Here is a 12,991-nt window from a genome sequence, read left to right on the forward strand (position 1 = left end):
CTGAAGAATACATGATTTCAGTGAGGCCACAATGCAATCATTAATCGGGTGTAGGGTACAAAGGGAAGGCTTCATGTTACGCTGAATTCTGAGCTCTCCACCCAAACTTTTCTTCAGACCTTAATTCATCTGCCATGTGCACAAGCCGCACTCTGTATACCTATTACACATCTTTGAAACGTAATATTGTTGTAATAATGCACACCGCTCGTATTTTAAGCATCTAAATTGTAGACATCATAACCCATTTTTAACGTTGTAACAAGCTCTCGAGTTATACGTTCATTGGTGTCTTTTGATCATTTATTGTTTTTTAATTTTCTTCCTTGAGACACAGCTTTGCAAAAGAGCACCAACATTACCTCCAAAAGCGACTCAGTCTAGTCATGGCAGATTGAACCAACCAATTCGTTTGTGAAGATGCATAGATCTATTCACATGCTCACCACTGATATTACCGTTCACGGCATTAAAGTCAAGCCAACGTGTCTTGCATGCTGATCCACGTATTGCGGTGGTGTTCGTCATAATCTTAGTCAGAGATAACAATTCCAAATCCCTTTGCCACTGGCCAAATTCCGCACGATTCGTATTCCGAGCACAACACAACGGCGCCACTCGCCACTAAGTGGCCGTGACGTCATTACGGCGCTTGTGCCAGGCTAGATGCACGTTAAGGCCACGTGAAGTGTTGAACGCCCACTGGCAGGAGGTCACGGGACAGGCCCAGGTGCCATGGTCGACTACTGAGATGACTGGCCGATGCACTAGCTGTGCCCCTACTATGCCAACTTTCTGTGTTTTAGCCACCCTGCGCTCCACTCGTTGTTGTGAGCGTCGTTGCTGGAGTGTGACTGCCTCCAACTGCCCAGTAGCGTCCTTCATGAGCCTCCTCCACAGAGGCCGATCTTGACACCGCTGGTACCAGTCATCGGCAAGTCCACTTAGCTTTACACCCTCGTGTACCACATTACTCCATCTCTTCTCAAGCCCGTGCCATGCCCGTTAGCCCCGTCTATCCGGCCGACCAAAAGCTGTTAAAGCATGCGGTGGCTGGGCATGCGAGTTACATGACGCAACCAACGCAGCCTTGCCTGCCGGAGGAGCTCACTAATGGGACTTTGTCCAGATCTTTCAAAGATGTGTGAGCTCCTCGCACAATGCAGCCTGGTTAAACCTCGGATGGATCGTAGGCAGCCCAGCCTAAATGTTTTTAACTGGCGAAGATGTTATATTAGGGGGGTCCGCGTTTCGTAAGCATAGAGAAGGGAGGGCATGACCGTGACCGAGAAGACATAAAGCTTTGTGTGGAGTGACAGACCAGGTAGCTTCCACACAGCTTTACGCAGCCAATGAAAAGATAATGCCGCTCGAATGATTCGGAGTGAGACCTCTGCTGTCAAACGGGAGCCGGTCATGAGCACACTGCCCAGGTATGGAAAACTCTCCACAACTGCCCCATCACTAATTAGGAGTTGTGGGCTGGAGTTTCTTATGGCACAAAATACCCAGGCAGGTGCTTAGTTTTTGGGTGGGGTTGATGGTAAGGTCCCACCTATTAGTGGCATGCTCCAGGTTCAGCAGCAGCGCCTCCAACTCCTCCTCTGAGTGAGCAGCAATCACCAGATCATCAGCATACATAACATAGTTGACCAATAAGGAGCCATCCCTTGACCTCACCTGGACATCGATCAGCCTCCCATTGTGCCTGTACCAGGTGCGGGGGATGCACAACAACACTAAACCCAACAAAACAGTTCTAAAGAAATCACTTTTCAATCGAGACGATTTGAAAGCGCACAGCTCCCAGTGGCTTCCAAATATGGGAAGGAAGAGCGGTCCAGATGGCCGCAGGAGCGCGCATCTGAACAGCGCGCGATGCATTGACCGTCTCTGTTCGACGTTTCGCCAACAGCCGCTGCTGCTAGGATGACGTCAGGCTTTGGCTCGAGCTCGCGGCTTCCACCGTCTCGTGTGCCCGTATTGCTCTCTCCACTACCAGCGTGTCCACGATACCGTCATCTAGAAGATGTGCTGCTGATGCTGCTGATGCTGCTGCTGCTGCGTGTGTGTCTTCTTCCTGCTGCATCCTCTTTTTGGTTAAGCCGCAGAGTACAGGGTGGTACAGATGTCTTGTGTCCCCCGTTACTTTTTTCTAAACTTACTATTTTTGTAAGTACGGTTAATTTAAAACAGAAATGAACATGCACAGGGAACACGAAAGTTTAGGGTCAATGAATTAGGGGTCACAAGACATCTGGATCACGCTGTATTGTACTGCATCTCGGATGCGGCGAGGACGCCGCTTGGTCTGCTGCCACTTCTGGCACTCCACTCGAAGGAGGTCCTGAGAGCTTCTCTTGATCCTCCATAGCGCGTATCTGGCCGACATTGGCACGTTGGCCACGCGTCTTTAGAAGGTCGACCTGGGGAGTCGCGCAAACGTTATCGCACCGCACGCGACCCGCCCGGTCAAGCTCACTGTGCCCATTAATGGTGCTCGGTGGACAGGCGGAAGGTTGAAGCTCGAACTTGCTCCACTGTTCCCACTGATTTGATTGATAATGCGACTGCAATCCACATCCGAGGTCATCTTTCGTGACTGCCGAGTCCATCTTTCATGATGGACGCGGCAACGTGGCGTGCAGTGGCAACACCTTTATCGGCACCAGCATGAACAGTTCTGCAAAAAGACAAATGTCCCCCGTATAGTCTGAACAGGCTGTTGGGGCAAGGGCTGTTAGCGAGTAGCGCCTACGAAGGCCGACCCGGCGCACGAAGGGGTGAGTGGCCAACACCACGCCCGGCCGCCTTTGTCTCCCCAGTGGCGATGTTTATACATCGCACCAGGTACTCATTTGAGGCTTAGTCGACCTAGGGGAGGCCCAGGACCGGTTCAGATCATCGTCACTGGGTGTTAACCGCGAGCGAGAATCGAACCCGGGTGGCCGGGTTCATAGCGCAGCGCGCTAACCGCTACACCACCGCTCCCCTAACAGTTCGTACACGCTGGCACATGCACGTTTAAATGCATACTTACCATGGTTTAGGTGACCTTCATTTAGAGCCATTTGAGAACTCATTGGCAAGTGATATACCTGCTTGCAACGGAGACCTGTACTTGCAGTGCAGTATACGCATATAGCATACGCAACGCAGCGTTGTATTTATCTGTACGCGTGCGCTCTTTTGAAACCCGCGTGCACTTATGTGCAGTCCGTTGCACCCTTGTGCTGACACCCAGTCTTGCAAAGGAGTAGCCGCTCCTGAACTTGAGAGGAAGAACAATAATGATGGATAATGCGCCGCCTGCCCATGCTCTGCACCTGTGGGCCGTGTGGGTTATGTCAGGGGTCCCCAACCCCCGGGCCGCGGACCAGTACTGGTCCGTGGCCTGTTAGGAACCGGGCCGCACAGCAGCAGGAGGTGAGCGGTGGGCGAGCGAGCGAAGCTTCATCGTCTATATTTTACAGATGAAGCTTCATCGTCTGTATTGACAGCCGCTCCCCATCGCTCGCATTGCCGTCTGAGCTCCGCCTCCTGTCAGATCAGCGGCGGCACCCCCAGACGGGACCCTCTAGTTGCAGGAAAACAAGCTCAGGGCTCCCACTGATTCTGCATTATGGTGAGTTGCATAATTATATCATTATATATTACAATGTAATAATCGTAGGAATAAAGTGCACAATAAATATAATGTGCTTGAATCATCCCGAAACCATCCACCCCCCCCGGTCCGTGAATAAATTTGTCTTCCACGAAACCGGTCCCTGGTGCCAAAAAGGTTGGGGACCCGCTGGGTTATGTAACCGCTGAATATCAGTGCTGGTCGGGTCTCACTCGCCACTGACGTTGGACCGTGGCAGATACATTATCCGCGTTTCGCGAAGAGAAAGCCATCGGTCTGTGTCCACGAAGTGGCGGTGACTCCACCCATGGCGCTTTGCGCCACGCGAGGTGCACTTCGTGGCCACGCGAAGTGTCGGAGGCCCGCTGGCGAGGAGGTGACGGAACAGGGCCCAAGTTGCCACGGGTTGGCTGGCTGAGAAGACTGGCAGATGCGCACCAACTGTGCTCGCAGACGTCAATAACCTGACCAAACAGTCGAAACACCGTAACTCTGCCCAACGTTTTCGGTTTTATTGTCAACAACTCTCGCTTGAATTGTCAACAAAAGTGACCTTCCGAGCTTTTAAGCAGGTTTGGTTGTAGTCGTTTAAGCGCAACAGTGCGTTCTCTCCATTTCCAGACTTGAGCGGCGGGTGATGTTGAGCAAATTTGACTTTGTATGAGCAACTGTTGCAGTGTTTTTTGGGTCCGAGTTGTGTTTTAAATTAGCAGGGATCATTTTACTCGGGTTACTAATTCCAGGAGGATAACAGCATCTTCCGTGTGACTGTTCCCTTGCTTTGAAATTATTCATGGATTTCGTGTTTTTGGTTTTTGTTGGCTCGGGTTTCGCTCGTGGATTAGCCACGTAGGCCGCTCAACAGCATGAGCGCACGTCTCATCTGATTCACCGCACAAAGTAAAGCAGAAAAGGTTAAAACCCATATCCTCATTATGCCACGTTTTTCATTCACCTGAATCCTACCTCCACCGTGTTTCCGAAATGGTAACCATTTTAATAAGAGCCGAGGTGCATTTAAGATTTAATATATAGCTCATGGCAGACATCCTGCAGAAATACTTATTTTTCAAAGCGGATTCCATGCGTTTTAGGTGAATATCACACAACGCACAAAAAAGGGCACCGTAAAACATTTTGGCCCGAAGTTCACGCGAGTTCCTAAGCAGAGCCTCGAATGTATTTATAAATGTTTACTCAGTACGTGGTGAGTGCTTTGCAGTGAAAAAGTCGGTGGCCAGAGAGTTTGAATTCCAGATCTCACGACACATCCAGTGGCAAGTGATGTCTCGACCTGTTTTTGGGCCACAGCTTGGTCAACCTTGCCCAGGGGTCGGCCAACCAGCGGCTCCGGATCTGCATGCGGCTCTTGAATGACTCTGCTTCGTGACTTTGTTAAGGACCCATCTCGTATTCCTCCCGTACATTGCGGCTCTCTGAAATATCGAGTTTTTTTTTTTTAACCAAATTTGAAAAAAACACAAGGCTGCTCTTCTTGTTATTTTGGTTGCCGATTTTTGACCTAGCCCCATGTAGAATAGCCAGTGGGGTGTGTAAAGAATCGGCATTGGGGAGACAAAAGTGGGCAGGCTTCGTGCTGACCAAACCACGGCCTCATGCCTTGTGCTGCCCTTGTTAACAGAACTTTTCTCAAAAGTCTGCAAGGCTTTGAAGCATGTCTCGTGTGAGCGGTTGTGTCGCAGTAAGCACGCTGCACTATGAACCCGGCGACCTGAGTTCGATTCCCACTCACCGCCAACACCAGTGATGGTTATCTGAACCGGCACTGGGACTCCCCTAGGTCGGCTCAGCCTAAAATGAGTACCTAGTGCCGTGTGTAAACATCGCCACTCGGGAGACAAGGGCGTGGTGTTGGCCACCCGCTAACTCGTGTGCCGTCCAAGCCTTCATAGGTGCTCGTGAACAGCACTTGCCCCAACAGTCTGTTAAGGCTAAACGGGGATCTTTGTCTTTTGCGTGCGCATCTGCCAATTAATTTCAGTCAGTCAACCCATGAACACCTGGGCCTTTCCCTTGACCTCCTGCCAGCGAACCTTATACACTTCTCGTGGCCTCAATTTGCACATATCCTGGCACAAGCGCCGCGGTGACATCACCACTACTCGTGGCAAACGGTGATCGTTGCGCGTACGACGTTTGGCTTTTGCACCTTGCAACTACAGCGAAGGTTGTAAACTTTGTGAATTTAGTAGATTCACGATGACGTGGTCTCGTCCCCGCAAGGCTCGGGCCACATCGGCGCAGCGAGCCGTGTCACGGGGCAGGGCACGATTATGGACGTCGGCGGGATGCTCATTACACTTCGGCAATAAATCACCGACGTGGAGTGCTCCCGTTGTCTGTTGCCCCCACAAAGCTTCGGACGGCGTCAATGGAGAATGCCCCCCACCCCCCCCCCCGGGAGAAATGGGCGACAGGATAGGGAAAGGCCGCGAGCCCGGAATGCAAACACGGTTTTTTTTTCTGCCGTGCCAGATATTGTGTTACTCCGTCGCGCAAAGACGGATGGTTGCTGGTGGGCGTTGAAGCCAGACACTTGTTTTTTTTTTCCGCGAGACGCGGCTACGACGCAGCATCTCACGGCTTCTCTGGGCGACACGAGGACGAGCGAGGATGGATGCTCACCGCATCGCGAAATCGTCGCTGTTTTTTGCGACCAATTGACGCCAGGACGTGGGTCTCGACGCACGTTGTGTGTATCGACATGGTGCAGAGAATACACGTTTCCATGGCAGTTGTAATCAATATAATGGGCGGATGTGAGACCATGCCGGCAAACTTATACAGTTATTCCCACTTAAATAGTTTATACACATAATGTCTTTCAAATGGCAGTGGCATCTCTAAAAACGTGCATCACTGCACACTTAAACATGCCGATTTGCAAAGTGTATTTTGTATCTTTGCAATTCAGAAAGCAGGTGTTGATGGTATTTCATGACGTTATGTTGCATTCGGATATACAATCTACGCAATTATATGGGGCTATTTTACATATGTTACCTTCAAAGCATTCATCGCATTCTTGTCATGAACGTATGGTAATTTCACAAACTTTCCATGTACAGTAGTGAATAGAATGTTATCAAATGTGACGAACATAAATAAAATAAAATGAGAAAAGATGCGCATTCCTTGTCGTGTAATCGTACACAAAAAAATACAACACATAAAGAGGTAACGGAATTCAAAGAAAGAAGAGGTTACATAGAAGTAATACATTTTACATTTGTACATAAAACATCGATTCTGCCGTAGTGCAATGGTTAGCGCGCTGGACTTGCAATTTGTAGGTAAACGGTTCAAACGCTCATCGTAGCACTTAAAACAATCGGCAAATGTCTTAATCCTCTGGTCTCTGTCCACCCAGCACTAGACCTGGGTTTTCCACGACGAGTCGATCGGTCGGTTTCTTGGAGCTTCCTGTAGTGAAGGCCCATCCACAAGCAGTGCCACGAGTAGGCAATTGCAGTGCCATTCCTTACCTCTTGAAAATAACTACAATCCCCATGTGCAAGCAGAGACATCGAGTTCTCCTCAGCAGTCCCAACACCAGCAAGAGAGGACAGAAACACATCCCAATAAATAATTTAAAAATACATTTTAATTCAGTCAATTCCCAGGTCTCTCTTGCAAAGAAGACACCATTATCTTCTGTCCTGTAAAAGAAAGATCGCTGAGCTGAACGATTCCTTTTTTTTAAAGCATTCACAACTTGCACACAGTCTGGAGACTGCTGGTTCGGCGGCATTGAAGCCGGGAGCTTTATTTGCCAAATTTGCATGCCAGAGTGAGAGAGATGGCGAGTGTGTGTGTGAGTGAGCGAGCACGTGGGAGGCTCCCTAAGCTTGACCCCTGCGAGTTTTTGCAGGCCAGACCTGGTGATGATGAAAGGTAAACCCCTTCTCAACGCGACGACGACGAGGAGGAGGAATGACAGCACATATATTGGCTGGGCCCGTGGAAGAAAAGAGGGAGAGAGATAAAAAAAAAAGTCCAATGGCATGCATGTGTCTCGGCCTAGCGACAGACAAGGGCGCAGACCCACAGGCCAGAGCAAACACACCCAGCCTGGGAATTGTGAAAGCGTGGAGAAAGCCGTGGGCAAGTCGGGCAGCTGCTAAGTTTGTGCAGCGAACTCGGCACGGAGGATTCTGTTGGTGCCGGCTGACGGTGGGGTGGTGGTGGTGGGGGGGGGGGGCGGTCAAGGTTGTGGTGCTGCTGGGCTCAACGGTTACCATGAATGGCCCCGTTCATGCATCACGATTAAATCTATTTGCGCTGCTGACAATATGATACATGGCCTAACACAAGGGGCCCAAAACGCCACCGAGGTCGGGCTTCATCACGAGGTACCCCCCCCCCCCCCAATGAAAACCGGTGGACGCGTGCCGAATGCTTAAACAGGAGGCGAGGAGAGTGAATTCGGTGGGGGCTTAGATCGGCCACCGCAGGCTTGTGATGGATATTGTTGAGGCCATGTGGAGGTGTCTTTATGGAGGCAGCGCACAACCCGATGTCCACTGTGCAAGAAACCATTAAGCAGAGAAATTGCCAATTTCAGCAGATCTCACTCCCCAGCCCGTTCGCTTCGCCGTTCAGCCCTTCATCATAAGGAACCAGATTGTCCGAACATTCGTTTTCTCATCTTGCGGCCAAATATTTCCTCTGGCAGTATTCTCATCGAATATTTGGCTGTGGGCGTTGTGTCCTTCTCTGGTCTCTTTGTTTGTGAATATAATTATGGCGTGTTATTGCCCAGATGGATCGGTAATGGTAGAGCAAGCGGATTCGCAATTGAATCAGAATCGGAATCTTTATGTAGACTGGAGGAATCCGATGAACTATATGGAGCTGTTTTTTTCACGGATCTCCAGGATGGAAGCGGTCGGCAAGTTGTGGGAAGGTGTCTCGTTCAGATCCTGGTTGGGCGGTTGGCTCAGCCCATCGTTCTTTCGGAGTTGATAAAAATGTGCACCACTCTGTGGAGAAGTCTACAGTGGATGGAAATGCCTCCACCAAGGAATGGGTTATTTCAACCACCGGCTTGTTGGCTGTAAATAAGAGGGGTGAGCACCTCCTCAATCCTCATGTGAGCAGCAAATCACGTCGATCTTGACTGGACTTTATTTTCTCGTGACAAACAATGTTAATATAATTGTCAAGTGTTTGAAGCACGGTGGTACAGTATGTATATACATTCTTGTGAAAATAGCACAAAGGAAATTTATTGAACGAGGTTAAAACGTTGAGAATGTTTCTCCCACACTGTGCTCGTGGCAGTGAGCGAATGCATAAATGTTGCTCATTCTTATGCAATATGTATCGACAACCACGAGTTTACATTTCATTGCTCGCAGATAAACCCATTAAATATTTCCCTCGCAAGTCATTTTGAAAAAACATGCGCTCTACCTGAATGCGAATTCCACCGTGATGAAACTTGGAGAGCTCAATGGAGTTCAAAAAACACTCGCATACAAACACCTTGTGAGAGACCCAACGCAGAAGATACAAGGGTTTGATCTTCCACGAAGCTCGTGATCTACCCTAAATCATATCCGTACAAACCATGGCGGATGCTGATGCCCAAATGGAAAATTAAAAACCTTCCAGTGTGCACATATGGTCATCCGGAACAGACCATACAACATAATGACGCAATGCAAGATCCACAAATACGAAGGAGACGTCAGAGGGATTGCACTCCGCTGCTCCTGACGCAGTTATCTGGCTTGAACAACCTGCATGTGAAATTGTCGTTGTTGCTCTCCATCTACATCAGACATACGGAGGAAGAAAAAAAGATTGAATCTTGATTTGAAGCTTTCGTGACCGCAGGAATCCATACTCTTTGGTTCTTTCGGTAAAGTCACGTAGGTATTCCTACAATCGTATGCTTCATATGCTCAAACAAATGCATTCCAGCAACGCAAGTACAGTACTAACCAGCAATACACACGGATAATATCATGCAATTTTTTGTTTTTACTTCTTGTGCTTTGGTGTCTGCCTTTATCGTTAATTGACTGCAAACACATTTTTAAAAAGTTATTCCTTATGGAGGTGGCTCGGTGCTCTGATCTGGCTTCTCTGTGGTCCGAATCCAGACAGCTACGCGTGGTTAAACTGAGTTCTCAAATATAGCAAGATGATAGTCACAGACTGGTCACATTGATCCCCACAACATATACGATGTTTCACTGTATTTAGCTTATCCCATTACTTGACAACATATGTAGGCCCTTGTAGACAACCGTGCTAATCAGAGGTGCGGGGGAAGGATGACAAGCTAAACACAGAAAAACACGTTCTAAAGAAATCTATATTTAAAAGTGCATAGCTCCAGTGGCTTTCCAATATCGGAAGGAAGAGCGTTCCAGACGCCCGCAGAAGCACATCTGAAAGCGCGCGATGCGGTGACCGCCTTTGTTCGATGGCGAGCCAAAAGCCGCCGCTGCGAGGATGAGCGGAGATCGCTTGATGGTTCATGCTCCTTGACGATACCAGCAAGGTATTGTGGTTCATTTGTGGCAAGCAGTGGATAAAGAGGCCTCCTGAAGTGGCTACTGAAGTCGCTGTGATATTTCCTGACGCAGGGTGGTGCACTGCTGGCTAGAAGAGTGCAAAGTGGAAATTCGATAATCTCGTGTGAATTGATTACGAGAGCACGTGGAATTTTTAACATGTCTATCACCACATTGGTGACAGACCACATTGGTGATAGAAAATTATCGTTTAATAACAAACAAAAAATCGTAAAATGAATACTGTCAATTTTGATTTAAAGCTTTCGTGACTGCAGGGATTCATATTATTGGTTCTTTCGGTAAGTCACGTAGAAGAGAAACAATAAAATAATAAAAATTTAAAACAATCAAATTCTCACGACGTTTCGACTCCACACCTGATGGTGATTGCTTGTGTTGCAGTCGAAACGTTGTTGGAATTTTATTGTTTTATATTTTTTATTATTTTATTGTTTCCCTTCTGCGTGACTTTACCGAAAGAACCAAGAATATGAATACTGCAGTTTCTCATTGACATTTTCATCTGGCAAATGTTCAACCAGTTATGTGGGAAAGCGAGCAGTCATTTTGTTCTGGCATGTGTGTGCAAGTACATATTTTACCAGCCCTGCTTGATTATTCACACAGTGCTACTAAAAATATCGTACACCTATTGAAAGACCATTTATAGACGCACGCAGGCTCACACCGACGCTCCGATAGACGCAACTAGTCAGCAGGCAGACTTCCTGTACTAGTGGATATGTACTTTATATAATTCACCGAATGCTTGAATTTTCATCTGACAATCATACCTCGAAGTCTAAGCCTGGTTATGACAGAACTCGGATGGGAGACACCGAGTGTTGGAGGCTTTGGGCTATGAGGTAGCCAGTAGATGACAGTGCAGCAGTGAATTCCTGCATCTATGTGTATGGAGTTATGGGTGTTCCTCCCTCGTATTGGTTGGATTTTTGTCCGGGCACTCTGTTTCCTCCCACACGCCGTTTTCCCTGAATTTGTTTGGTAAAACATCCCAATGCATGACCCTCCTGATTTAACAAAAAGAAAATAAGTCTCGAGGCTCAGTGACCCTTTTCTGAATAAACAAAGATAATGTTTAAGAGAGAGAGAGAGAGAAAGCGATAAGTATAGTGTGGTAGCGGTTTGCATTGTGCATGAGCAGCCTTGCAGAGGTCGCAACCGGGTACCCGATACCTGTACCCTACCCGATACCCGGCTACCCGTACCCGGCCAGGTACGGGTACCCATTTGCGACCCTGGTGCGGCCGGGTACGGGTAGGCCGTGAGTCACTGGTGAGTAACCGTTTGTCACTCATTTCGGGTAGGGTACGGGTACGGGTAGCGTACGGGTACCCATACCCGGCCGGGTACGGGTACCCATTTGCGACCCTGGTGCGGCCGGGTACGGGTACGGGTAAGGAATCAAAACCCGTTTGCGACCTCTGCAGCCTTGTGACCAACACGCATTTCTTGCCTTAAAATTGAATCAGGCTTCCCGTATAAATTGAATAAGAGGGCCTGGCCTCTCACTAAGTTGACTTGGCATAAAATAATACTCAGAGCGGTCATGGGGAGACATGTTTAGCCAGGCATGCCATGGTGCTGGTCACAACATTCCAAAGTGCGTGTGTTTCTCCCTCTTAATAGTTTCTTGTTTAACAACACTAAGCCCAAGAAGAAAGAAGCTGGCTTTGTTTTTGTATACACAATGTGCATTTCAATTATCTGTAATGAAAATACGCATTTGGAACATGTCTAACATTTTCAATCTGTTTGAAAGTTATCCAGTATTGTGATGTCTAGACAGAAAAAGAACATGATACGACGTTTATGATAATTTGTGCATATTGCGAAAAGAAAACTCTGACAGGCAGCAATTGCTGTTAATTTTAACATGGGTAAAATGGGGAAAGATGAAATTATTTTGTAAATGTACTTATTCACTTTCTAGCCAACATAATGTTTTTGTAATCATTCAGACGTTTGTTAACGTTGGATGAACTGAAATCTGGCAATCCCTAAACACGTTTTTTTTAAACTACATGTTTTTTTAGATTGGGATGAGGTACCATTGTCACATGTGGGGTAATTTCGACATGCTGAATTGGCCAGGAATTGACGGTACACCAAGTAGCGGTTGCTGACTGCATGCAGTTTGATCACCAATAATTACAAATGCAGAACCATCCTCAAAATTAATCTCGAGACTGAATTTGTTCCGGACCATTTTATCTCTCCGATGTAATTTCGGCACAATGTCTGTGTGCTGTTCGTCACGGCAGCTTCTTTAGTCACTTCCTCAAGAAGCTTCCGGCATGTGGGGCGAAACGTCGGACGTCACGCCGAACAACACCGCGGGTACCACCTGAGAGCACGAACAGAAAAAGCCGCACGGCAGCGCAACCGCGACATCCATCGCAGCGGCGTTCACGGACGGACCATTTTAATAAATTCACAGCCATCGCCTGCCGCCGCCTTACTTTGAACGTCTTTCACCCTTGCATGAATGGGCGAGCTCGAGGTAGCTGGGCTACGGTTGCCCTTACCCTGGCGCTAAACGAATGTTTAAGGAACCCCCCCCCCTACTCTCCCTCTATGGGCTTGCTTGATCGCCGTCAAAGCCCTTATTTGTGTTTCGCTTCGGAGTCTGCCGCAGGCAATGAATGCAAACTCTCTGCTCGGCAAACAGCGCGGTATGAGCGGCTGAGTGATACACACGCCCGGAGCTGGATTTCAGACTTAAACTTTCTCTTTCTTTTGAGTGGTGCTTTCCCCTCTTCCCCTCCAAGGCAGCGGCAGCACAGCCACT

This window comes from Lampetra fluviatilis, chromosome 4 (assembly GCF_964198595.1).
Source record: "Lampetra fluviatilis chromosome 4, kcLamFluv1.1, whole genome shotgun sequence".
NCBI lineage: Eukaryota > Metazoa > Chordata > Hyperoartia > Petromyzontiformes > Petromyzontidae > Lampetra > Lampetra fluviatilis.